The sequence below is a fragment of the Choloepus didactylus genome, chromosome 6 (assembly GCF_015220235.1).
Source record: "Choloepus didactylus isolate mChoDid1 chromosome 6, mChoDid1.pri, whole genome shotgun sequence".
In the NCBI taxonomy this organism is placed as follows: domain Eukaryota; kingdom Metazoa; phylum Chordata; class Mammalia; order Pilosa; family Megalonychidae; genus Choloepus; species Choloepus didactylus.
This window is the reverse complement of record NC_051312.1, coordinates 140592440-140617475: the sequence shown is the minus strand read 5'-3', so window position 1 is coordinate 140617475 and position 25036 is coordinate 140592440. Positions and strand designations below refer to the sequence as shown.

The following is a 25036-nucleotide window of genomic DNA, read 5'->3' as shown; positions in this document are numbered from 1 at the left end:
TGACTCTTGGGGGGTGTTTAACAATGTCTGGCCCTTTAGTACCAGCTAATTTTTATTTTCCGTTTGAGGGGTAAGGGGGACAGGTGGTAGTTCTGGTTTCTAATAGGTAGAGGCCAGGGATGCTGTGCATTGTATAATATATAAACAATGCACCACAACAAAGAATTCCCACATCTAATATATCTGTAGTGCCACGGTCCAGAATCTGTGATATATATAAATGTGGAAGAGGAGAAAGGGAAGAGGGGGTGCTAACATTTATCAGGCTCTTTGTATGAGTCAGGTGTGATCCTAATACTTTATGTGAAGTAATTCCTTTAATCCCCTAGTCAATCCTATGAGATTGCTAGCTTTTATTTTCATTTTGCATGAGAATAGAAGGTTCAGAGGAGGTCCCTAACTTTTCTAAAATCTCAGTTAAGAAGTGGAAAACTGTTCATTAAACTCACTTTGACTTGAGGACCTGCTCTCTTAGCACTTTCATTACAGCAGCTTATTGAGTTGAAATACACAAGCATATATAGTATTGAAACAATGATCTAATATTTTATTAATGCGATCCCAGAGTTTTCTAGAAAAATACTAGAAGTGGCAACTGACTCTGTCCCTAGACATTTAGAGCTGTACTTAGGATCCAGGGGATACTTCAGGGAGAGACCAAGGGGGCCATCAGTCCATTGCACTGGAGATTAGGAATTCCTCAGGTAAAATACAAGCTGAGTAGAATACTGAGTCCCAGAGTATCTATTGGTAGGTTTGTGACACAGACTGTAAACACAGGCTCAGTAACTCTCCCCTCAAGAGACTCATGGAACTGAGGATATCATGTGGGAGAGGATATTTTTCTATACTTCTGATCAGTTTTTCCATATGTATGTATATATCTCAAATGAAGTTCATTCTCATCAAACCAGCTTGTTTTGTTTTCCTCATCACACATGAAGAGGACATTCTGGGTAGATTCTCAGGTAGAAATCATGGCCTATTTCCCAAAATACTTCATCTAGCATGTTGAAGACTGAGGACAGTGCTGATGGCTGGGTAGTGCGTCCTTCATCATTAGAGACTTTTCCCCCTCAGGACAGTGGGGATGTAGGGTGTTCAAGGCCCAGCATGAGTGAGGTCTCCAGGAAGCAGAATCTTCTCTGACTTACTAATTGTCTTCCATCCCACTTCTATATAACTCAGGTATTTTTGGGGAGCACTTGATATGAGCCTGGGAGAAGCCCAAGTTAGAGGAAATGCTGAGGCTTTAGGAGGTCTCCCAGCACTTTCCTCTGCACAGTGACCCACAAGCTGAGCAGGGAAGAGAGAAGAGGGAAGGACAATCTGAACTTTTGGGCCTGAGGAATCTCCTCAGGAGTTCGGGGTCCTGGATGCCTTGCTGTGTGTCTTCAGACAACCTTCATCTTGTGAACAGCAGATCCAGAACTTCCTTGGCAGACAAAGCCAGAGTGTACATCCCTGATGTTATCTTCAGTCCTGCTCCTACAGCTCCTGCCCGGGAAGTAAATGGCTGTGGAAAATAACTCCTTTGTGACTGATTTTATCCTTATGGGATTAACAGACTAACCAGACCTCCAGTTGCCCGTTTTTTCTGTTCTTGGTGAATTATGTAGTCATTGTAGTGGGAAATTTGAGCTTAATTAACCTCATTTGCCTCAGTTCCCACCTTCACACCCCCATGTACTTGTTCCTCTTCAATCTGTCCTCCATTGATCTCTGCTATTCATTTGTCTCTATCCCCAAAATGCTCATGAGCTTTAATTCAGAGAGGAACATTATCTCCTTTGCAGGATGCATGGCTCAGCTATTTTTCTTGTTTCTTTGTCAACTCTGAGTGCTATGTGCTGACTGCCATGGTGTATGATCGCTATGTGGCCATCTGTATGCTCCTGCTGTACACTGTCACCATGACCCCTCAGGTGTGTTCTCTTCTGTTGTGTGCTTCATATGTGATGGGATTTGCTGGTGCAATGGCTCACACAGGATGCATGACAAGGCTGATATTTTGTGATTCCAACACTATCAACCACTACATGGGTGACATCTTCCCCCTACTCCAACTTTCCTGCAGCAGCACCTATGCCAATGAGCTCCTGGTTTCCATTATTGTGGGCACAGTTGTCATAATGTCTAGTCTTATTATCTGTGTGTCTTATGCTCTGATTCTTTTCAGTATCCTTCACATGCCATCTGCTAAGGGCTGGTCCAAAGCCTTCAGCACCTGTGGCTCCCATTTAATAACTGTTGGTCATTTCTGTGGATCTGGGCTGCTCACTTATGTCAAGCTATCATCTCCTGGGTCTTTGGAACAGGAGAAATTTTTCTCAGTGCTTTATACCAATGTGGTGCCCATGCTGAACCCCCTCATCTATAGCCTGAGGAACAAGGATGTCAAACTTGCTCTGAAGAAACCCTTCAGAGAATAACAAATAGAGCGGAACCAGTGGTACTGCCTTAGTCCCAGCCTCCATTGCTGTCTTTTTCTTCCTTTCTTGCTGCTCCTAATCATCTTCTTCCTATTCTTCTTTTTCATCTCTTTTTCTTTCCTTTTAAGTCGTCTTTGAAGAATTTTCAGTCTAACATCTCTTTTCACTTTTCAGTGTAACCATTTATTCTTTTAATATGTACATTTTATTTATACATTTTATTTCTTAAAGAAAAAGTTAGCTTTTTCCCTGTGCATTAGATCCTTTACAAATACCCCTGAATGATAAGTCTCCTCATCTTGTTCTCTAGTTGAGGAAATGATTATGTGTCTTGCTCAAGGTCACACAGCTAATGTTGCAGAACCCAGTGAAGGAATGAAAGGAAAGAAAATGGGATTGTGAAAGAGGCAGGAGAAATTCTGGAGAGTTGTTTCAGAATGTGCTTGAAAGTGGGGTCATGATGGAAATGATGCCCTCAGCCAAAGTGACTGTAGCAGAGAGGGGATTCTCAAATCAAAGATATGCACATGTGCCGAGAGAGTTTTGATATCAGAGGTGGTCAAACACCGTCAGCCACAAAGTAAGATTTAATCACAATCTTGTTTATAATAGTGATCATTTCCTGTAATGGTGAGGTTGAGGAGCTTGTGCACCAGCCTCCCTTGTGAGGCATGAGGTAGTAGGTAGATTTTAGGAGAACCTATTACATATATATTATGGTATTATATTCTGTTGAAACCAAAATTTAGAGTTATTCATGATTATTAACAGTAGGAGAAAATAGGACTTTACAGAATATGCTTATTTTATGTGATATATGCAAAAACAAAAGAAAAGAAAACAAAAAACTGCCCACTACAACTTTCAGCATGATTAGGGAACCACTGCCCCTCACAGGATATATCTGTCAGGGTACATAGTTAAGTACATCTATAATTTCTATAGGTCTCATGAATTTGAAAAGGTTTGAAAACATTGGTGTTTAAAAATAGTCTTAAATATAATAATGCCTGTTAAAAACATTGCTTAAACCTTATTAAAATTCTTACTATAGGAGAAAAATAGAGTATTTCCAGGTAGTATAATATTTTTCTCTCTCTCATAATTCTCTCAAAACTCTGACTTGTCACACAGAATCTAAATGCATACTGTCTACTTTTGTCTTTCTTTGCATGGGAGAAACATTTTTACACTCACAAAATATAAGAATAGTGAATGCAAAACTGATATATTTCAAAATCTTTATGAAAATGGCCCTAAAATTTATAACAATTTAAATCCAATTTCAGTAATGTAAAAGCTCTTTTCTCTTGTTCACAAATTTAATGTTCAAACAATTTGGAATCAAATTTTAGTTTCTAATTTCAAATATTTCAAAATAACAAGTCTTAATTTTCAGAAACCTTGTGCAACTAGCTTAGACCCCACTAAAAAGTACACATCAGCTGGAATGGGGAGGAATGGCTGATGTGTGGAGACTGAGATTATGGCTTCTCCTGGGAGCGGTGAGCATCAGGAATCCCAACCTGGCTCCCTGGACTGCAGCACAGCAGGTTGTACACTGGGATCCCACAATGGGCTCTTCCCCACCTCTACGTGCGCCTGCTATAGTGGCCTTCAGGTGATGAGCAGCTGTTTGGGTTGGTTGTTGTATGGGCAGCGAGTGCATTATTGACTCGTTCTTCCTGGCTTCCACAATGTTGTGGGTATACTATTAAGTACTCTTAATATCATCATATAGCATTAAGCTCACTGTTTCAATCCATGGACATTATGCTGGTGCTTCTTGAATCTTAGTGAATTGGTTCTTTCTGACACTGGTAATCAGGCCACCAAAATCTGAGGCTTTTAGTGATGACACTTTCCACTTCTTCACCCTCACCCGAGAGAAGCTGGCCGCCAGGGGTCCTGTCAGTGGCCGTCTTCTGGCCACAAATGGATGACCTGGTTAGAATGGACCCTGCACTGAGGAGGCAGTGACAGAAAAGGATCACGAGAGATCAGGCCTTGGTCACATCATCTGAAATGCTGGGTCAGGCTTCACCTGAATCCAGGGAAACATTTGAAATTTCTACTCAACAGTACTCCTTGTTTTATCATTTGAGCTTTTTTTTTCTGAAATACCAATTTTATTCACAATAAATTGGTTATCTGAGTGTAGCTATGTAACTTGCACCTAAATGTGTGTATTTTCTTATATAGCTTCAGTCAGCAAAAGCCATTGCTTACACTTATAAAGTACCTTTTGCTTGGAAAAAGATGCTAAGCCAAACTTATTATTTACAACTCATCAAGCTAGCAACCTTAAATTGTAAAGTAAAATAACATTGGTTTTAATTTTAATGCTTCATCTCCTTTTGGTATTCTGATTGCATTTTGAGGCATTGGTTTATTCCAATCTTTATAATTCTCTGAAATCTTCCATTCTGACATACCGAAGTAACATGGAAATTCACTCATTCAATTGTTTTTACCTCAGACACTTTGAAAATTTGACACTAGGAGCAATGAAAAGCATTCCATTTCTCTGCTGACTGTTACTCTTTGCACATGGTATAGGGTCTAGTTATAATTTTTTCAGCTTTTTTTATTAATTTAATTACTAGATAATTTGTAGTTATACAGAAAAATCATGTATAAAATACAGCATTCTTATACACCCTCCTAATGTTGATACTTTGTATTAGTGTAGTACATTTGTTACAAATGATGAAAGAATATTAAAATGATACTATTAACTTCAGTCCATGTTTCACATTAGGTGTGTTTTTTCTCCATATACCACCGTTATTAATACTTCATATTGGTGGGTTCCACTTGTTATAATTCAAGAAAGAACTTTCTTATACTTGGACCACTAACTATAGTTCATCATTTACAATAGGATTCACTGTGTTATACAGTTGAGTGTTTTATATTCTAATTTTTATTCTAGAAATATATAGGAACTAAAATTTTCCCTTTTAACCACATTCACATATATAGTTCTGTACTTTAATTACATTCTAAATAATGTGCTACCATGACCGCCATTGATTTCCAAAACTTTACAATCCACCTAAATATAAATTCTGTACAAATTAAGCATTAACTCTCCAACTTCTACCCCCAGTTCTGACCCTGGTAACCTATATTCTAGATTCTAACTGATACTAGTTTGCTTATTGTAATCAGCTCTTCTTGGTGAGATCATACAATATTTGTCCTTTTGTGTTCAGCTTATTTCCCTCAGCATAAAATCTTCAAGATTCATCCATGTTACTGCATATGTCAGGACTTCATTCCTTTCTGTGAATGAATGATATTCCATTGTATGTATATACCACATTTTGTTTACTCATCAGTTGATGGACACTTGGGTTGCTTCCATCTTTTCACACTTGTAATTAATGCTTCTGTTCTGTGAACATCAGTGTGCAAATGTCTGTTTGAGTCCCTGCTTTCAGTTCTTCTGGTATATACCTAGAAGTGGGATTGCTGGATCATATGGAAGTTTTGTATAACACTTCCTGAGGAACCACCCAACTGTCTTCCACAGCAGCTGCACCATTTTATATTCCCACCAGTAATGAATGAGTGTTCCCATTTATCCACATCTTTTGTAACATTTGTATTTTCTTTTTCTTTTTGTCTTTTTCATACTGGCCATTCTAGTAGGTTTGAAATGATATCTCATTATGGTTTTGATTTTTGTTTTCCTGTTGGCTGGTGATGTCGAGCATCTTTTCATGTGCTTTTTGACCATTTGTATATCCTCATTGGAGAAATGTCTGTTGAAGTCTTTGGCCCATTTTATTTTATCATTTTATTTTTGAATTGTAGGATTTCTTATATATTCTGGATATTAAACCCTTATAAGCTATATGCTTTCTAAATATTTTCTCTCATTGAGTAGGTTATCTTTTTACTGACGAAGTCCTTTGATGCCAATATTTTTTAATTTTGGTGAGGTCCCATTTATTTTTTCCTTCATTGCTTGTGTTTTGAGCTTAAAGTCTAGGAAACCATCAACTAACAGCAGATCCTGCTGATGGTTCCCTACATTTTCTTCTAGGTGTTTTATAGCTGTAGTTCATATATTTAGGTCTTTTTACATTTTGAATTAATTGTTGTATTAGATATGAGTTAGGGTTCCTGTTTCATTGTTTGCTTATGGATATCCAGTTCTCCCAGTATCATTGCTGAAAAGACTGTTCTTTCCCAGTTGAGTGGACTTGGCAGCCTTGTCAAAAATCAGTTGGCCATTGATTTGTGGGTCTTTTTCTGAACTCTCAATTTGATTCCTTTTGTCTCTATGTAACCTTTTGCCTATATCATGCTGTTTTGACCGCTGTAGCTTTGTTATAAGCTTTAAATTCAGTAAGTGTGCATCCTCTAACATGATTCTTTTTCAAGATGTTTTTGGGTATTTAGGGTTCCTTACCCTTCCAAATAAATTTGATAATTGGCTTATTCATTTCTGCAATGTAGGCCTTTAGAATTTGCATTGGGACTACATTGAATCATTTTGGGTACAGTTGACATCTTAATAATATTTAGTCCATTCCATGAATAAGGAATGTCTTTCCATTTATTTCAGTCTTTGATTTCTGATAGCAATGTTTTATAGTTTTCTGTGTAGAAGTCCTTTATATCCTTGGTTAAATTTGTTCCTAGGTATTTTTTTCTTTTAGTTCCTAATATATATTGACTTTTTCCCTTGATTTCTTCTTCAGATTTCACTTTCCTAGTTTATAAAAACACTGCTCATTTTTTCCTGCTTACATTGTACCCCATTATTTTGCTGAATTCATTTATTAGCTCTAGTAGCTTTGTCGTAGATTTCTAGGAACAGGTTTCTATGATTTCTATATATAGGATCAGGTCTTCTGCAAGTAGTGAAAATTTTACTGCTTCCTTTCCACTTTTGATTCCTTTTATTTCTTTTTCTTGCCTACCTGCTCTGGCTAGAGCTTCCAGTACAGTGTTGAATAACAGTGGTGACAATGGGTATCCTTGTCTTGTTCCAGATCTTTGAAAGATTTCAGTCTTTCACCATTAAGTATGATGTTAGCTTTTGTTTTTTTCATCTACATGCCCTTCATCATGTTGAGCAAGTTTCCTTCAATTCCTATTTTTCTGTGTTATTAGTAAGAAAGGTTGCTGGGATTTTGTCAAATGCTTTTTCTCTGTCAATTAAGATGATCATGTGATTTTTCCTTCCTTTTTTAATGTGGTATATTGCATTAATTAATTTTGTTATGTTAAACTACCTTACATACCTGTGATAAAACCCACTTGGTCTCGGTTTACAATTCTTTTAAGGTGCTTTTGGATTTGATTTGCAAATATTTTGTTGAGTTCTTTTGCATCTGTATTCATAAGAGGAATTTGTCTGTAATTTTCTTTTCTTATAGTATCTTTATCTGGCTTTGGTATGAGGGTGTAGGTGGCTTTATAGAATGAGTTATGTAGCATTCCCTCCTCCATTCTCTGCCAGAATTGTTCTGGGATGTACTGGGGCTTCACACTAACCTGCCCAAACCAGCCAGACCTCACTCCCCAGTCAATGCTCCATGTAATTATGCTGTTTGAATAAACTGACCATACAAGTCAAATTATATAATGTTACAAAAAATATAGATCTTGCACCTGATAAACATCTCTTGCTTTGGTCCCACACAGAAGCTGAGGTTTCAAAAATGCCGTCAATATCAACCTTTACCCTTCAGTCTGATTTACCTTAGTCCTAATCAAGTCCATTTCATTGATATCTCTAATTGAAGTCTGATCTGTTTTTTCAGACTCTTTAACATTTGCTGTATGGGATAATGCTGACATTCATAGCTGCCAGACTCTGGCTTGAGTCTCAGGTGTCACACAGATACCCAAAATTCCAGGGACCAACCAGGTTATAAACAGAGAGATCAGCATCTCAGAGTTTAGCAGTAACCATTACAGCTCAGCAATAGATGTAATGGCTGTAAGAGCTTACAATCTAGGAACTTTACCATAAGTCTTCCCCTGATAACCTGTGCTTTCAGACTCAATTCCCAGAGTTTGTGCATTATATTTAGTCCCTATTAGTGAGGCATTATAATTTTTTCTTTTCATTTCTGGTTTATTTCACTCAACATACTGTCCTCAATGTCCATTCACCTCACAACTTCATTCCTTCTTGTAGCAGTTCAATGTTCCATTCAATGATCGCCATTCCATTCATCAGTCGATGTACCTTAGGTCACCTCAGTCCACTGCAAATTGTGAATATTGACACCATAAACCCCACTATGCAAATGTCCCTTCATGTCCCCTCTTTTCATTTCTTCCAAGTATATACTCAGTAACCAAGTTGCAGGACCATCTGACAACCCCATGCTTAGCTTCCTGTGGAACCACCACACTATCTTCCAGATGGGCTGCACCATTTTACTTCCCCACCAACTGTGATTAGGTACATCCCTTCCTCCACATTTTCTCCAGCACTTGTATTCCTCTATTTTTAGATGGTTTTATTCACAAACCATACATTCCATCCTGAGTAAACAATCAGTGGTTCCCTGTATAATCACACAGTTATGCATTTACCAACACTTTCTATATAAGGATATTTACATTTCTTCCACAAAGAAAAAGAGGCCAAAAAAGTAAGAAGAAAAAAGAAAAAGAAAGAAAAAAAGTGACAACTGAAAACCAACAGAAGGAAAAATAAAACTAAAATAAAATACAGTTAAAAAGACAGCAAGTCCAACACCAGGAATCTCCATATCCCTTTCATATCCCCTTCTTATAGACAATTAGCTTTGGTAAATTGCCTTTGTTACAACTAGTGGAAGCATATTATAATGTTATCTTTAACTATAAATTCTAGCTTGCATTGATTGTATTTTTTTCTCCAATACACCCCATTTTGAACACCTTGCGAAGTTGACATTCATTTGTTCTCCCTCATGTAAAAACATATTTGTACGTTTAATCACAATCATTGACCACTCTAGGTTTCACTAAGTTATACAGTCCCAGTCTTTATCTTCTGTCCTTCCCCCTGTCATCCTACCTGACCCTAACCTTCCTCCCTCAACCTCACTCACAGTTGTCTTTGTTCAGTGTACTTACATTGTTGTGTTACTGTCACTCAATATTGTGCTCCAAACCTCTCTCTCCTGTCTTTTCCTGTTGTATAGTGCTCCCTTTAGTATTTCAGGTGTCTTGTTCACAAACTGTCTCAGTGTCTGTCTGTCTGAGAATATTTTAAACTCTCCCTCATTTTTGAAGGACAGCTTCACTGGATGTAGGATTCATGGTAGTTCCTCTCCTTCAGTATCTTAAATATATCACACCACTGCCTTCTCGCCTACATGGTTTTTACTGAGGGATCCGCACATAGGCTTATGGAGCTTCCCTTGTATGTGATGGATTGCTTTTCTCTTGCTGCTTTCAGAATTCTCTCTTTATCTTTGACATTTGGTAATCTGATTATTAAATGTCTAGGCATAGATCTATTTGGATCTATTCTGTTTGGGGCACTCTGTGCTGCTTGGATGTGTGATTCTATGTCTTTCGTAAGAGATGGGAAATTTTCAGTGATTATTTCCTCCATTATTGTTTTTGCTCCTTTTTCCTTCTCTTCTCCTTCTGTGACACCTACAACACATATATTCATGCGCTTCATGTTGTCATTCAGTTCCCTAAGACGCTGCTCATATTTTTCCATTCTTTTTCCTATCTGCTCTTTTGTGTGTAGGATTTCAGATGCCTAGCCTCCAGTTTATGAATCTTTTCTTCTGCTTCTTTAAATCTGCTGTTTGTATGTCTCCATTGTGTTTCCATTTCTTGTATGGTGCCTTTCATTCCCATAAGTTCTGCAAGTTGTTTTTTCATACTTTTGATTTCTTTCTTATGTTTGTCCAATGTCTTCTTTATATCCTTCATCTCTTTTGTCATATCTTCCTTTAGTGCATTGATTTGAGTTTTAGATTGATTTAGGAGATTTGTTTGATTAATAATTAGTTGTTTCAATTCCTGTATCTCCGTTGGAGTGTAAGTTTGTTCCTTTGACTGGGCCATATCTTTGTTTTTCCTAAGGTGACTTGAAATCTTTTGTTGTCTCAACATCGGGTTTCCTTGATTACCCCAAGTAGATTTTCCCAGACCAGATGGTTCCAGGTCTCAGGAGGAAGTGTAATCAGTATCAAGTTTCCCTGAGCAGCAGGTTGTCCAACTTTCCTGTGAGGTCTTTACATTTGGTGCTTTTCCTATCCTGCCCAGCAGGTGGTACTTGTCAGCCTGCACCTCCCCAACAGCATAAAGAGGTACGATCCCTTTAATTCACAGTGCCCAGTCCTGGCCAGGTGCTGAGGGTGTCAGAAGCCAACCTTAAGTTGTTTCTGGTTTGTTTGTTTTCCTCCAGGCTCTGGGGTCTGAGTTCCCTGAGGGAGGACCATAACTTGAGCTGCCCCCCACCTGCCCCTCTTTTTTTAGGAAGATACACCCCCAGGGAGTTCTCTTCTACACTTGAATTCCTCCTTTGTCTCTCTGACTCTTTTAACTCCATGCTTGCGTGGATCAGCAATTGGAAATGCCTGAGGCTTTCTGTAATGAGCTGCTTAGAATGAGAGGAAAAAAAAAAAAAGGAAAAAGAGCAAAAGCCCCCTTTCAGAGCCAGTCTCCAGCCCCTCAGTTTTGCTGGTCAAATGGAATTTGTACCCAGTTCTCTGAGCCCCCCCCTTTTTTTTTGGCTTAGCTGTTTTAGCTTACAGTTTTTATGCTGTGGTCTCAGCCATTCCACCCATTCTCAATTGGAGTATGATGTGTGAACCACCACAAATGTCCCCCAACAGTTGTTTCAGACTATTTAGTAGTTGCTCTAGAGGACTAATTAAATTCCACACCTCTGTATGCCACCATCTCTGTTGTTTTTTAATTCTCTATTTCATTTATTTCTGCTTTTTTCTTTGTTATTTCTTAATTGTTCATGTATTCTTTTTTTTTTTAGCTTGTAAAAAAGTAATTTATTTATAAATGGCTTCTTCAATTTGGATTAAAAATATAAAAGTCATTTTTAAGAACCAATCTAACTTTATTTCTGACACTCTTAGCACAGTTATTATACAGCTTTCTATGTTATGGTAGAGTCATATCTGTTCATGTATTCTTAATCATTGAAAGAGATACTCTGAATTGAGATCTAGGTTGTCAGTTAGAAGTTGTTTTTTTCTTGTGATTAGGAGAGGTTTTCCTTATGTTTCTTTTGTATAGAGTTCTTTGGGATTCTTGAATCTTCAGGTTTATCATTTTCAAGAAATCTTGAAAACTTTTGGCCATTAATATTTCAAGTATTTTTCTGAACTCCTTAATTTGGATTTCCGATACACATGTGTTACACCCATTGAGGTTTTCTCACAGTTTAGTAATACTTTGTTCATTTTTTGTATGTTTTTTTTCTGATTGTGTTTATATTGCTATGCCTTGAATTTCCCTAATCTTTTTTTCTCCACAATTTCCAACCTGCTGTTAAGTCCGGTTAGTCTTTTCTTTCCTGATATGATACTTTTCATTTCTTGAAATTCTTGTTTTGTTGTTTCATCTCTTTCATGTCTCCACTCTGCATGCTATTTCTTTCTGCTATGTCTTTAAACAAATGGGATTCATTGATAATAGGTGTTTTATGGTCCTTGTGTACTCACTGAAAAATATATATCATTTCTGAGTACATTTTTACAGAATAATCTTTTGTTCATTTTTGATCAAATGTTCCTGCTTCATTGCATGTGTGATTTTATGCTAGTTCTGAGTTGTGTGTTGTATTTGAAATAAAGTTGTAAAACCTTGAAGCTGAAATTGCTCATTTAAAAATTTGCTGTTAAATAAAGCATATAGATTAATGCTTAGCCTTTACTCCTGGTGATAGAAATTCAGACTCATATTCCAAAAGTTTAGATGGGAAGAAATGAATGTCTGCAGTTATTTGACTGGGTTTTTTTTTTTTTTTTTCTGAATTGAATTGTCTCAATATATGTTTGCCTCAACTTCACAGGCTTTCCTTTATCCAAGATTTATAAGTGGTTTTTACAAATGTCATGTTTTTTTTTTCCTTTGTAATCACCAGAGACCTATCTTACATAGTACTACTGACCCAACCAGCACAGTATTATGCCTCTGATGATGGCAAGGATGGTGTGGATGACCCCACCAATGTAAAAAAAAATGCACTAGTTTTCAAAAATATGTCTCAATGGATCATTTAATAATAGTTTGTTCAAATATATCAAGCTGTATCTTTAGGCATTTAATTTTAGGTGTAATTTACATTTAGTAAAATATACACATTGTAAGTATAGAGCTTAATGGTGCTTTAAATAAATACCCTTCCTTTCCATCAAGAACATGATGTCGACTCCTTCCATCATACCAGAATGTTTCCTCTTGTCTTTTGGCAATGAATCCTCAGAAACTAACCTCAGGCACACATTTTTGTAGTTTCTGTCACTATGTATCCATTTTTGCCTATTCTAGAACTCTTACAAATGAAATCTAATGAAATTTTCTTTTGCATTTGATTTCTGACACTTGAAATGTATTCTTTGCTATTGTTGACATTCACTCCACTGGGTTTTTTTTTTTTTGTCAAGAGCCTTTTCAACATCTGTGAAGATAAGCATGATTTTTCATATGACATATTGATATGACATAGGATATTACTAGATTTCCTAATAAGGATCTACCTTGCATTCATTAAATGAATCCCACCTGATCATGTTGTATTATTTTCTTATCACAGTGTTAGTATCTGTTTGCTAATAGCTTATTTAAGAGTTTTGCATTAATTTTCATAAGCAATGGTGATCCATAGTTTTTTTCTTTTTTGTACTTTTTTGTACATGTGTAGGTATTATGCTACACTTGCATTATAAAAGGAATTAGGAAGTTTTTGTTTTCAAACTGTGGAACAATTTATAGAATTAGGACTATCTGGAATTAGAAGGTGTGCCAGTCTGATGTATTATGTCCCCCAAAACACCATTATCTTTGATGCAGTCTTATGTGGGCAGACATACTAGTGTTGATTAGATTTTGGAATCCTTTGGGTGTTTCCATGGAGATGTGATTCAATCAGCTATGGAGAAGATCTTTGGATAATTTCCGTGGAGGTGTTGCCCCACCCATTCACATGGGTCTGAATTAAATTACTGGGGCACTATATAAGCTCAGACAGAAGGAGCAAGCTTGCTACAGCCAAGAGGGACACTTTGAAGAACACACTGGAACTGAGAGAGGAGCTTCAGCTTACAGAGACATTTTGGAGATGGCCTTTGAAAGCAGACTTTTGCTCTGGAGAAGCTAAGAGAGGACAGATGCCCCAAGAACAACTAAGAGTGGCATTTTTGAGGAACTGAAGCCTAGAGAGGAAGATCCTGGGAGAAAGCCATTTTGAAAGCAGAACACTGGAGCAGATGTTGGCCATGTGCCTTCCCAGCTGACAGATGTTTTCTGGATGCCATTGGCTATCCTTCAGTGAAGGTACCCAATTGTTGATGTGTTACCTTGGACACTTTATGGCCTTAAGACTGTAATTATGCACCAAATAAACCCCCTTTTATAAAAGCCAATCCATTTCTGGTGTTTTGCATTCCAGCAGCATTAGCAAACTAGAACAGAAAGCTTTGTTGAATTTCCTTGATAATTGGTCTGTTTAAGCTTTCAATCTTTAATAATTTGTGGGGGCAACATCATCATGGTGATGTAAACAGCTACTGAAAACTTCCCCTAGATTTTCAGCAAAAATTGGGGGGAGGGTAGCCCTGACTTTTTGGGAACTCTGGAGGAGGGAATGGATGGGAGAAGGTTCCTACAGATGCCAAATTGAAGAAGAAGAGAGATATCAGCTAAGAGAACTGTGTTCTGGGCTTTCTGGTCCTCTCCCATCCCCCTCACTTGGTCTTGTGCAGCATGGAAGGAATGTAGAACCAGCAGTTAGGATTCCTTTCACCTTCCACCAGGGACACAGGCTATAAAAGCACTGGCAGCAGTGAGACAGATACCCACTGTTTGGAGATCAGGGGATAAGGGAGGAGGACATTTAAAGGCTGATATCAGTGATGGATGAAGAGTCTGAGGAAATGTGGGAAGAGACTGTTTCTAGCCCTGGGTGTGAAAGCCCTTCCCCCACCCTTGAAAAATACCCTGGTACTTGCCTGGGGGATAGCTGAAACTGTGGAAGCTGGGAGAGTCCTCAGCTAAAGGGTAGTGGGGGACACAGCCCCACATTGAGTCATACATTACCCAGCAAAGTGAGGGTACAGGAACCTGAAAGTTTGAGCTCTACCCAGTAAGATTGGGGCACCAGGAGGCAATTCAGGCCCACCCAATAAGACTCTGCTGGGCTTCAGGACATAATTCAGGCCCAACCAGCAAGACTCTGCTGGTGGATCTAAGAGGTAATTCTTTCCCACCCAGCCAGATCCAGCAGGGCTCCAAGAGTTAATTCAGCCCCATTCTGCCATTCTCACCTGTGCTTCAAAACGTAATTCAGCCTTGAGTGGTAGGACAGCCTTGGATCCAGAAGGTAAACACCATCTGATTAAGTCACCAAACAGTGCCATCTGCTGGGCAGACTGGAAAGTTCAAGAGAATTTTAGAACTTCTCAGAACCCCTGCAGACCTTATCCCAGGCCCAGTGGACCTGGTCTACACAACCTGCATAGGAAAATGACCCTGTTTAAGTTGAGAAATGTGGACAAACTAACAGTTAAAACAGTGCTCTAAAACAAGCCCAGGACTTTCTAGCCAGCAAAAAATTGCAACACCACTGTGAGCCAGCAGACTTCTTTTACCCATACACCAAAAAACTTGCTGTGGTGCCCTGTGACTACCCCCCAGAGGCAGACTACTGTTGGTGCCTGGTTTTAGGGGAGTGCTGGGGGGCACAGCTAATCTGACAACAGGTCAGTAAGGAAGACATAAAGGTAGTGCAAAACCAGAATAACAAGAGCTAAAAAATTCGATTAAACAGAAGCTATGTTAGAGGTGTAGAATAAGTTGAACTGATCACCTAAGAACACATAAAGAACAAAAACCAATAAGAAAACCCAACGTGAAAGGTGAAAACAACCTCTAGAATAAACTAATCAAGGAAACCAGATGCCTAGGCAACAACAAAAAATTATGAATAAAACCAGGAAAAACGAAGATATGGCCCAGTCAAAGAAACAAACTAACACTTCAAACAAGATACAAGAGTTAAAACAACTCTTTTTAAATGTTCAAAAAAACATGCTAAATCAATTCAAAAATCAAACCAACAAGTTGAGGGAAGATATGGCAAGAGAGATGAAGGATATGAAGAAAACATTGGACAAATATAAGGAAGAACTCAAAAGTTTGAAAAAAAACAAATGGCAGAACTTATGGGAATGAAAGAAACAATAGAAGATATGAAAAACACAGTGGAGACATACAACAGCAGATTTGAAGACACAGAGGAAAGGATGAGTGAACTACAGGAGAAGATGTCTGAAACCCTACACACAAAGGAACAGATAGGGAAAAGAAAGGAAGAATATGAGCAGGGTCTCAGGGAATTGAATGACAACATGAAGCACTTGACAAATACATGTGTCATGGGTGTCCAAGAAGGAGAAGAAAAGGGGAAAGGGGCAGAAAGAGTAATGGATGAAATAATAACTGAAAATTTCTAGTCTCTTATGAAACACATAAAATTACAGATCCAAAAAGCACAGCATACATCAAACAATAGATCCAAATAGATCGAAATAGACCTACTCCAAGATGCTTACTAAACAGATTGTCAAATATTAAAGACAAAGAAAAAATCTCAAAGCAGCAAGAAAAAAGGGATCCATCACATACAAGGCAAGCTTGATAAGATTATGTGTAGATTTCTCAGCAGAAATCATGGAGTTGAGGCAGTGGTATGGTATATGTAAAATACTGAAAGAGAAAAACTGCCAAACAAGAATTTTATACCCAGCAAAACTGTACTTCTAATATGAGGGAAAGTTTAAAATATTTTCATACAAACACTGAGAGAGTTGCTGAACAAGAGACCTGCTTTACAAGAAATACTAAAGGGAGTGCTACAGACTGATAGGAAAAGACAAGAGAGGTTTGGAGAAGAGCATATAAATGAAGCCTTTCAAGAAGGGTGAAAGGAAATAGAAAAAACATATATCACATTTAAGATCCAAAATATAAAATAAGGAAAAAAGTACTGCCCTTACAGTAATAACCTTAAATGTGAATGGATTAAACTCCTCAGTAAAAGGACATAGACTGGCAGAGTGAATTAAAAAACAGGACCCATCAATTTGCTGTCTACAGGAGACTCACTGTAGACACAAGGACAAAAGTAGGATGAAAGTGAAAGGTTGGAAAAAGATGTTTCATGCAAACAACGAGAAGGAAATGGGGGTAGCTAAACTAATATCAGACAAATTGGGCTTCAAATGTGAAACAATTAAAAGAGACAAAGAAGGAAACTATATATTAATAAAAGGGATAATTCATCAAGAAGATATAACAATGATAAATATTTATGCAGCAAGCCAGAACACCAGAAAACTCATGATGCACACACTGACCAAAAAGGGGTAGAGAAATGAAAAAAGGAAACTTTCAGTGGCTAAGAGATTACAAATGGAGTTGAGAGGTCATTCTGGATGTTATTCTTGTGTATTATTTAGATACACCATTTTAGTTTTTAATGTATTAGAATAGCTAGAAGAAAATACCTAAAACTGATGAACTGCAATCCAGATGCCTTGATTCTTAAAGACCAGTGTATAACTATATAGCTTATACAGTCTGACTATGTGATTGTGAAAACCTTGTGGCTCACACTCCCTTTATCCATTGTAGGACAGATAAGTGAAAACATGGAGACAAAAATAAATGAATAATAGGATGGGATGGGTTGTTTTGGTTTTCTTTTTTACTTTTATTTTTATTCCGTTTTTTGGAGTAATAAAAATGTTCAAAAATTGTGGTGATGAATGCACAACTATATGATATGTGAACAGTTGATTGTACACTTTGGATGATTGTGTGGTATGTGACTATGTCTCAATAAAATTGCAGGAACAAATAATAATAATTTGTACCCCTAAAAAGAATTTTTTGACTCATTTTCCTAAGAAATTTTACATCACTGCTTCAAATTTATTTCACCGAGTTCTGTAAAGAAGACTCTTATCTTGTTTAATTAGATTAATGTTAATTTCCCTCTTATTAGTATGTATTTTTACTGGCTCATTATCTTTGTGATCAAATTATGAGCCATTTGACATTTTATTAATCATGTTAAATTATTAAATGGATCTGTTTTTTCTACTTCCTGCATCATTTCCGGTTTTGTCTTTATTCTTTATTTATGCTTTCATTTATTTTTTGTTCTTTTTTACTTTTTTTTTTTATCTGGACATGTAATTCATATATTTCAATTTTTAATTTTTATGAAGTACTGATTGGTATGATTTTCCTTAGATTACTTTATAAAGTAGTTTTATTGAGATATATTCACATGCCATGGAATCCATACAAAGTATACAATCAGTGGCTTTTAGTATTATCACAGAATTGCACAATTTTAGAAAATCTTCATGACTTCAAAATAAAAAGCCTTATGCCCCTTAGCATCACCTGTCAGTCCCTCTATCTATCCCAAGCACTTTGTAACCATTAGTCTTAATCCCATTGCTATAAATTTATATATATTTACATTTTATATAAATGGAATCACACACAATATGTATTATATTGTGTCTGGTTTCTTTCACTTTTCACAAAGTTTTCCTCTGTTATGTTAATTTTTTTTTTTAAATCTGTGAAGTAGGTTTACAGAAAAGTCATGTAAAATGTACAGTGTTTCCATATATTTCCCTGTTGTTGACACTTTGCATTAATTTGGTACCTTTGTCACAGTTGTTGACAGAGTATTAAATGATTATTAACTCTAGTCCATTGTTTACATTGTCGTTTTTTCCTCATATATACCACGCTGTGTCATTAACACCTTGTAATAGTGTCAAACATTTTTTAGAATTCATGAAAATACATTTTTTTGTACTATTAACTTAGAGTGCGTATCCACAACAGGCAGGGTTCAGTGTGTTTTATAATCCCTTGTTTTATCTTCCAACTTTCCTTCTAGTAGTATACATGACCCAAAATTTCCCGTTTCAACCACATTCACAAACAAATTCAGTGCTGTTAATTACACTCACAGTAATGTGCTATCATCACCACTGTCCATTTCCAAACATTTTCAATCAACCTAAATAGAAATCTGCACAAATCAAGCCACAGCTCCCCATTCTCTAACCCCACTCGATCCCATTAACCTATATTCTAGAGGTTTGCTTATCATCATTAGTTCTTATCAGTGTGATGACACAGTATTTGTCCTTTTTGTCTGACTTATTTCACTCGACATGATGTCCCCCAGAGTCAGTCACCTTTTTGCATACTTCACAATTTCATTCCTTCTGTAGCTGCTCAATATTTTGTTGTGTGTACACACCACAATTTGCCCTTCAATTCACCCATCAGTGTACCCTTAGGTGGCCTCCATTCATTGCAAATTGTGAGTACTCCTGCCATAAACACTCATGTACAAATGCCTTTTCTTGTCCCTGCTTTCATTTCTTCCAAATATATACCAAATAACAGGGCTGTAGGATAATATTGCAACCCTATACTTAACCTCTTGTGGAACCAACACACTACCCTCCAAAGGTACTGCACCTTTCTACTCCCCTACCAACTGAATAGGTATATCTCTCTGTTCACATTTACTCCATCACTTGTGTCTCTCTGTTTATTTTTTAACAGTTTTATTCACACACCAAACAGTCTATCTTAGGTGAACTGTCAGTGGTTCCTGGTATAATCACATATGCATTCACCACCACAATTTATATGAGAACATTTCCATTTCTTCCACAAAGAAAAAAATGGGAAAAAGAATAAAAAATAATGAATAATAAAGAATAGAGACAATGACCACTGCAACAAGCATCCCATAACCTTTCTTTATATCCCCCTCTTAGTGGCATTTAGCTTTGATATATTGCCTTTGTTACAATTAATGAAAGAATATTGCACCACTAACAGTAGACCCTAGTTTGCATTGGTTGTATTTTTCCCACATACTGTCTCATTTTCAAGTTCTTGCAAAGATGACATTTACTTGTTCTCCCTCATGTAAAAATTTTCTTATATTTCTCCATTTAATCGCCATCATTGTCCACTCTATTTTTTGCTAAGTTATACAGTCCCAGTTTTATACTTCTTTATGGTGCCCCTAGCTTTCATCTTTCAACCATACTCACTCAGATTTGTTCATTATACTTACAGTATTGTGCTACCATCACAAAATATTGTGCTATCCATTTCTGGATCTTTACAATCAATCCTATTGAGCATTCTGTACTCCTTCAGCATCAAATGCCCAATCTCTAACCTCTTTCTACCTCCTGATAGTCTCTGTTCTTAACTTTAGCTCTCAGTTTGTTCATTTTAGTAGTTTCATATTAGTGAGATGATACACTATTTGTCCATTTGTTTCTGGCTAATTTACTCAACATGTTGTCCTCAAGGTTCAGGCACATTGTTGCATGTGTCATGACTTTATTCTGTCATTCAGCTGCGTAATATTCCATCATATGTATTTACCACAGTTTGTTTATTTACTCATCCATTGATGGACATTTGGGCCATTTCCATCTCTTGACAATCATAAATAATGCCACCATAAACATTAGTTTACAAATGTCCATTCATGTCCTAGCCTTCAGTTCCTCTGAGTATATACCTACTAATGGGATTGCTGTATTATATGGCAATTTTATATTTAGCTTCCTGAGGAACCGCCAAACTGCCCTGTAGACTGGTTGTGCTATTCTACATTCCCACCAACAGTGAATAAATGTACCCCTTTCTCCACATCCTATCCAACACTTGTAATTTTCTGTTTTGTTTTTTTTTATAATGTTCATTCTAGTAGGTGTGAGATGATATGTGTTCTAGTTTGCTAATGCTGCTGGAATGAAAACACCAGAGGTGGATTGCTTTTATAAAAGGGGGTTTATTTGGTTACACAGTTACAGTCTTAAGGCCATAAAGTGTCCAAGGTAACACATTAGCAATCAGGTACCTTCACTGGAGGATGGCCAGTGGTGTCCGGAAAACCTCTGTTAGCTGGGAAGGCACGTGGCCAACATCTGCTCCAGAATACTGGTTTCAAAATGGCTTTCTCCCAGGACGTTGCTCTCTAGGCTTCAGCTCCTCAAAATGTCACTCTTAGTTGCTCTTGGGGGCATTTGTCCTCTCTTAGCTTCTCCAGAGCAAAACTCTGCTTTCAAAGGCCATCTCCAAAATCTCTCTGTAAGCTGAAGCTCCTCTCTCAGTTCCAGTGCATTCTTCAAAGTGTCCCTCTTGGCTGTAGGTCCTCTTCAAAATGCCACTCTCAGCTGCACTGAGTTCCTTCTGTTTGTCAGCTCATTTATATGGCTCCGCTGATCAACGCCGACTCTGAATGGGTGGGGCCACACCTCCATGGAAATTATCTCATCAGAGTTATTACCTACAGTTGGATGGGGTGCATTTCCATGCATACAACCCAATCCAAACATTCCAATTTAATCCCCACTAATGTCTGCCCGACAAGATTGCATCAAAGAATAATGCTTTTTCTGGGGAACATAATACATTCAAACCAGCACAATATGTCATTGTTGTTTTGATTTGCATTTCTCAAATAGCTAGTGTAGTTGAGCATCTTTTCATATATTTTTGAGTTCCTTGTATTTCCTCTATGGAAAAGTATCCATCCATTTCTTTTACCCATTGTTTAACTGGGTGCTTTGTTTTTTTGTTGTTGAGTTGTAGGATCTCTTTATATATTCTGGATATTAAACCCTGATATGATATGAGGTTTACAAATATTGTATCCCATTGTGCAGGTGGCATTTTTATTTTTCTGACAAATTCCTTTGCACAAAAGTGTTCAATTTTTAGGAGATACCATTTGTTGACTTATTCTTACATTGCTCATAAATTTCAGTGTAAGGTCTAGGAAACTGCCTCCTATCACGAGATCTTTATATTTCCCTACATTTTATTGTAAAAGTTTTATGGTCTTAGCTCTAATATTTAGGTCTCTGATCCATTTTGATTTAATATTTATATAAAATGTGTGACGTGTCTTCTTTCATTCTTCTAGATGTGGATATCCAGTTCACCAAGCACCATTTGTTGAAGAGGATGCTCTGGCCCAGTTGAGTCGACTTAACCACCTTATCAAAGATCAATTGTCCATATATGAGAGGGTCTATTTTTTAATACTCAGCTTTATTCTGTTGGTCAGTATACCTATCTTTATGCCAGTCCCATGCTGTTTTGACCAGTGTAGCTTTGTAATATGCTTTAAAGTAAGGTATTGTGAGACTTCCCACTTCATTTTTTTTCTCAAGATATTTTTGGCTGTTCAGGGCTACCCCACCCTTCCAAATAAATTTTATTATTGATTTTGAATTTCTCCAATGTAAGTCATGAAATTTTAATTGGTATTCCTTTGAATCTATAAATGAATTTGCTTAGAATAATCTTAACTATATTTAGTCTTCCAATTCATGAACACAGTATGTCCTTCCATTTATTTAGATCTTCTTTGATTTCTTTTAGCAATTTTTTTTCTGTAGTTTTCTGTCTATAGGTCTTTTATGTCTTTGGTTAAGTTTATTCCTAAATACTTGATTCTTTTGGTTGCTTTGTAAGTGGAATTTTTTCTTGATTTCCTCCTCAGATTGCTTATCACTGGTGTATAGAAACATTACTGATTTTTGAATGTTGAACTTGTATCCTGCCACTTTACTGTACTCATTTATTAGCTATAATATCTTTACTGTAGATTTTTCAGAATTTTCTGCATATAGGATCATGTCATCTGCAGTGAAGTTTTTATTTTTTTGTTTCCAAGTTGTATGCCTTTATTTCTCTCTTGCATAATTTCTCTAGCTAGAACTTCCATTGCACTGTTGAATAACATTGATGTCAGTGAGCATCTTTGTCTTGTTCCTAATCTTAAAGAGAAAGCCTTCTACCTTTCCCCATTGAGTATGATGCTAGTTTGTATTTTTCATATATTTCCTTTATCATGTTGAGAAAATTTCCTTCTATTCCTATCTTTGGAAGTGTTTTCATCAAGAAAGATGTTGAATTTTGTAATGCCTTTTTTGCATCAATTTGGTTTCTCCCCTTTGATTTATTGATGTGGTGTTTTGCATTAATTGATTTTCTTGTGTTGAGCCACCCTTGCATTCCTGGGATAAAACCCACTTGGTTGTGGTGTACAATTCTTTTTATGTGCTACTCGATTCAATTTACAAATATTTTGGTCAGGATTTTTGCATCTATATTCATTAAAGAGATTGGTCTGTAATTTACTTTTCTTGTAGTATCTTGGTATGGCTTTGGTATTAGGGTGATGTTGGCTTCATAGAATGAGTTAGGTTGCTTTCCTTCTTTTTTTATGAATTTAAGCAGAATTTGTATTAATTCTTTCATGCTTAGTAGAATACGCATGTGAAGCCACCTTGTCCTGAACTTTTCTTTTTTGGGAGGTTTTTGATGATTAATTTAACGTCTTTATTTGTGATTGGTTTGTTGAGGTCTTCTATTACTCCTCAAGTTAGTGTTGGTTGTTCATGCTTTTCTAGGATATTGTCCATTTTGTCTAGATTGTATAGTTTGTTAGCATATTGTTTCTCATAGTATCCTCTCAATTCTTTATTTCTGCAGGGTCAGTAGTTATGTCACTCCTCCCATTTCTGATTTTATTTCTTTGCATCACCTTTTTTTGTTTGTAAGCCTATCCGAATGTCCATTGATTTTATTGATTTTCTCAAAGAACCAATGTCTGGTTTTATTGATTCTGTTCTTTTTATGTTCACAATTTCATTTTTTTCTGCTCTAATATTTGTTATTTCTTTCCTTATGTTTGCTTTTCATTTAGTTTGCTGTTCTTTCCCAAGTTCCTCCAGGTAAGCAGTTGAGTCCTGTCTTTTTGCTCTTTCTTCATTAATGTAGGTATTTAGGGCAATAAATTTCCCTCTCAACCTTGCCTTTGCTGTACCCGTCAGTGTTTTTTTTATGTGTTTGATTTTATTGAAAATAGTATCATTTTAAATTCTTTTCTAAATTTTGATGGCAATATAAAGTGGTATTTTAAAAAAAGGAATATTTATGTACCACTAGACTCTACTTCTAAAGGGTGTTTATTTTTATAAACTTTTTTTTTATTTTTGCCATGAACATATATAGTACTAAAATAATAGTTAAACATAATTTTATATTCTGTTTAACATTCAAAGTTATTTTCTGATTGATTAAAATATTTTGTTTAGAATTGAAAAGAAACATAGCTAGAACATGGCCAATATATTTGATTTTCAGCAGAAATATTTGTTGATTGCAAATATACAAGTACTGATCTATAGAATTAATCTCACTTCATATTACTTCTTATGAAATTCACTGTTCAGTATAATACCAATAGTATTTCACATTTCTATATTGTTATACATAATTTCAGTAGTCAGTCTTGTTCAAAATTCTTGACTCTGCTGAACTGGATACTAAAGGGGCAATATAAAGTATTTTATATAACACTGAGTTTTCTAATGTGAAATCCAGCTGACAATTTTCCTGAATTGACTTTTGGATTATTGATTACTCAGCATAAGAATATTAATGCTGATTTTGTGTGAATAAATGATTTTGTGTGATTCTTCATAACATCTGCAGCATGCATTATCTGGCACCCTTGAGGGGCTTCATTCTCTGGTAAAGATTTGTCTCTTTGTCATGTGGAGTAGTGAATGTAGACTCTTCCACTTTCAATTCATATATATTATGAATTCTCTCATGTTGCATATCATCAGACAATCTACTAAAGGGTTTTTTTGCATAGGTGACCTTTACATTGATGCTCTCCATTACAAACTGGCTTAGATATAATACAATAGTCAGGATGACTAAAAGCTCTAGCATATTGATTACAGTGTTTTCCCAATATGTGAGTTTTCTAGCCTGTTTCTAGGTTAATTCAAGGACTGAAATCTCTTCCATATACAAAGTGTTTATAGTATGAGTTCTCTCCTGTCATCTAATGTCAGAGTATTGACTGAAGCCTTTCACACTTATGGCATTCATAGGGTTTCTCTCAGTTTGGGTTCTGTTATGCTGTCTAAAGTAACAGATAAACTACGGTTTCCATATATAGATAATATTCTTATGGTATCTCTCCAGACTGAGTTTTCTCATGTTTTCTAAATGCAGAATGATAACCATTTTCCCTGCATGAAGATGGCATTCATAGGATCTCTCTCCACTGTGGGTTCTCTCATGTTGACTCAGGGAAGAACACTGAGTGAAGGCTTTCCCACATAGATTGCATTCGTATGGCTTCTCTCCAGCCTGAGTTGTCTTTTGTTTTGTCAGGTTAGAACAGTGATTGAAGGCTTTCCCACATAGGTGGCATTCATATGGTTTCTCTCCAATGAACATTCCATTTTAATGTGTAAGGCCAGAGTAATGACATGATGGTA

The 25036-nt window shown here is 36.6% G+C and overlaps 1 pseudogene; it reads left to right on the top strand.

Moving 5' to 3' along the window:
- Positions 1 to 1512: 1512 nt before the first annotated feature.
- Positions 1513 to 2432, top strand: LOC119537348 (annotated as a pseudogene).
- The last annotated feature ends 22604 nt before the right edge of the window (positions 2433 to 25036 follow it).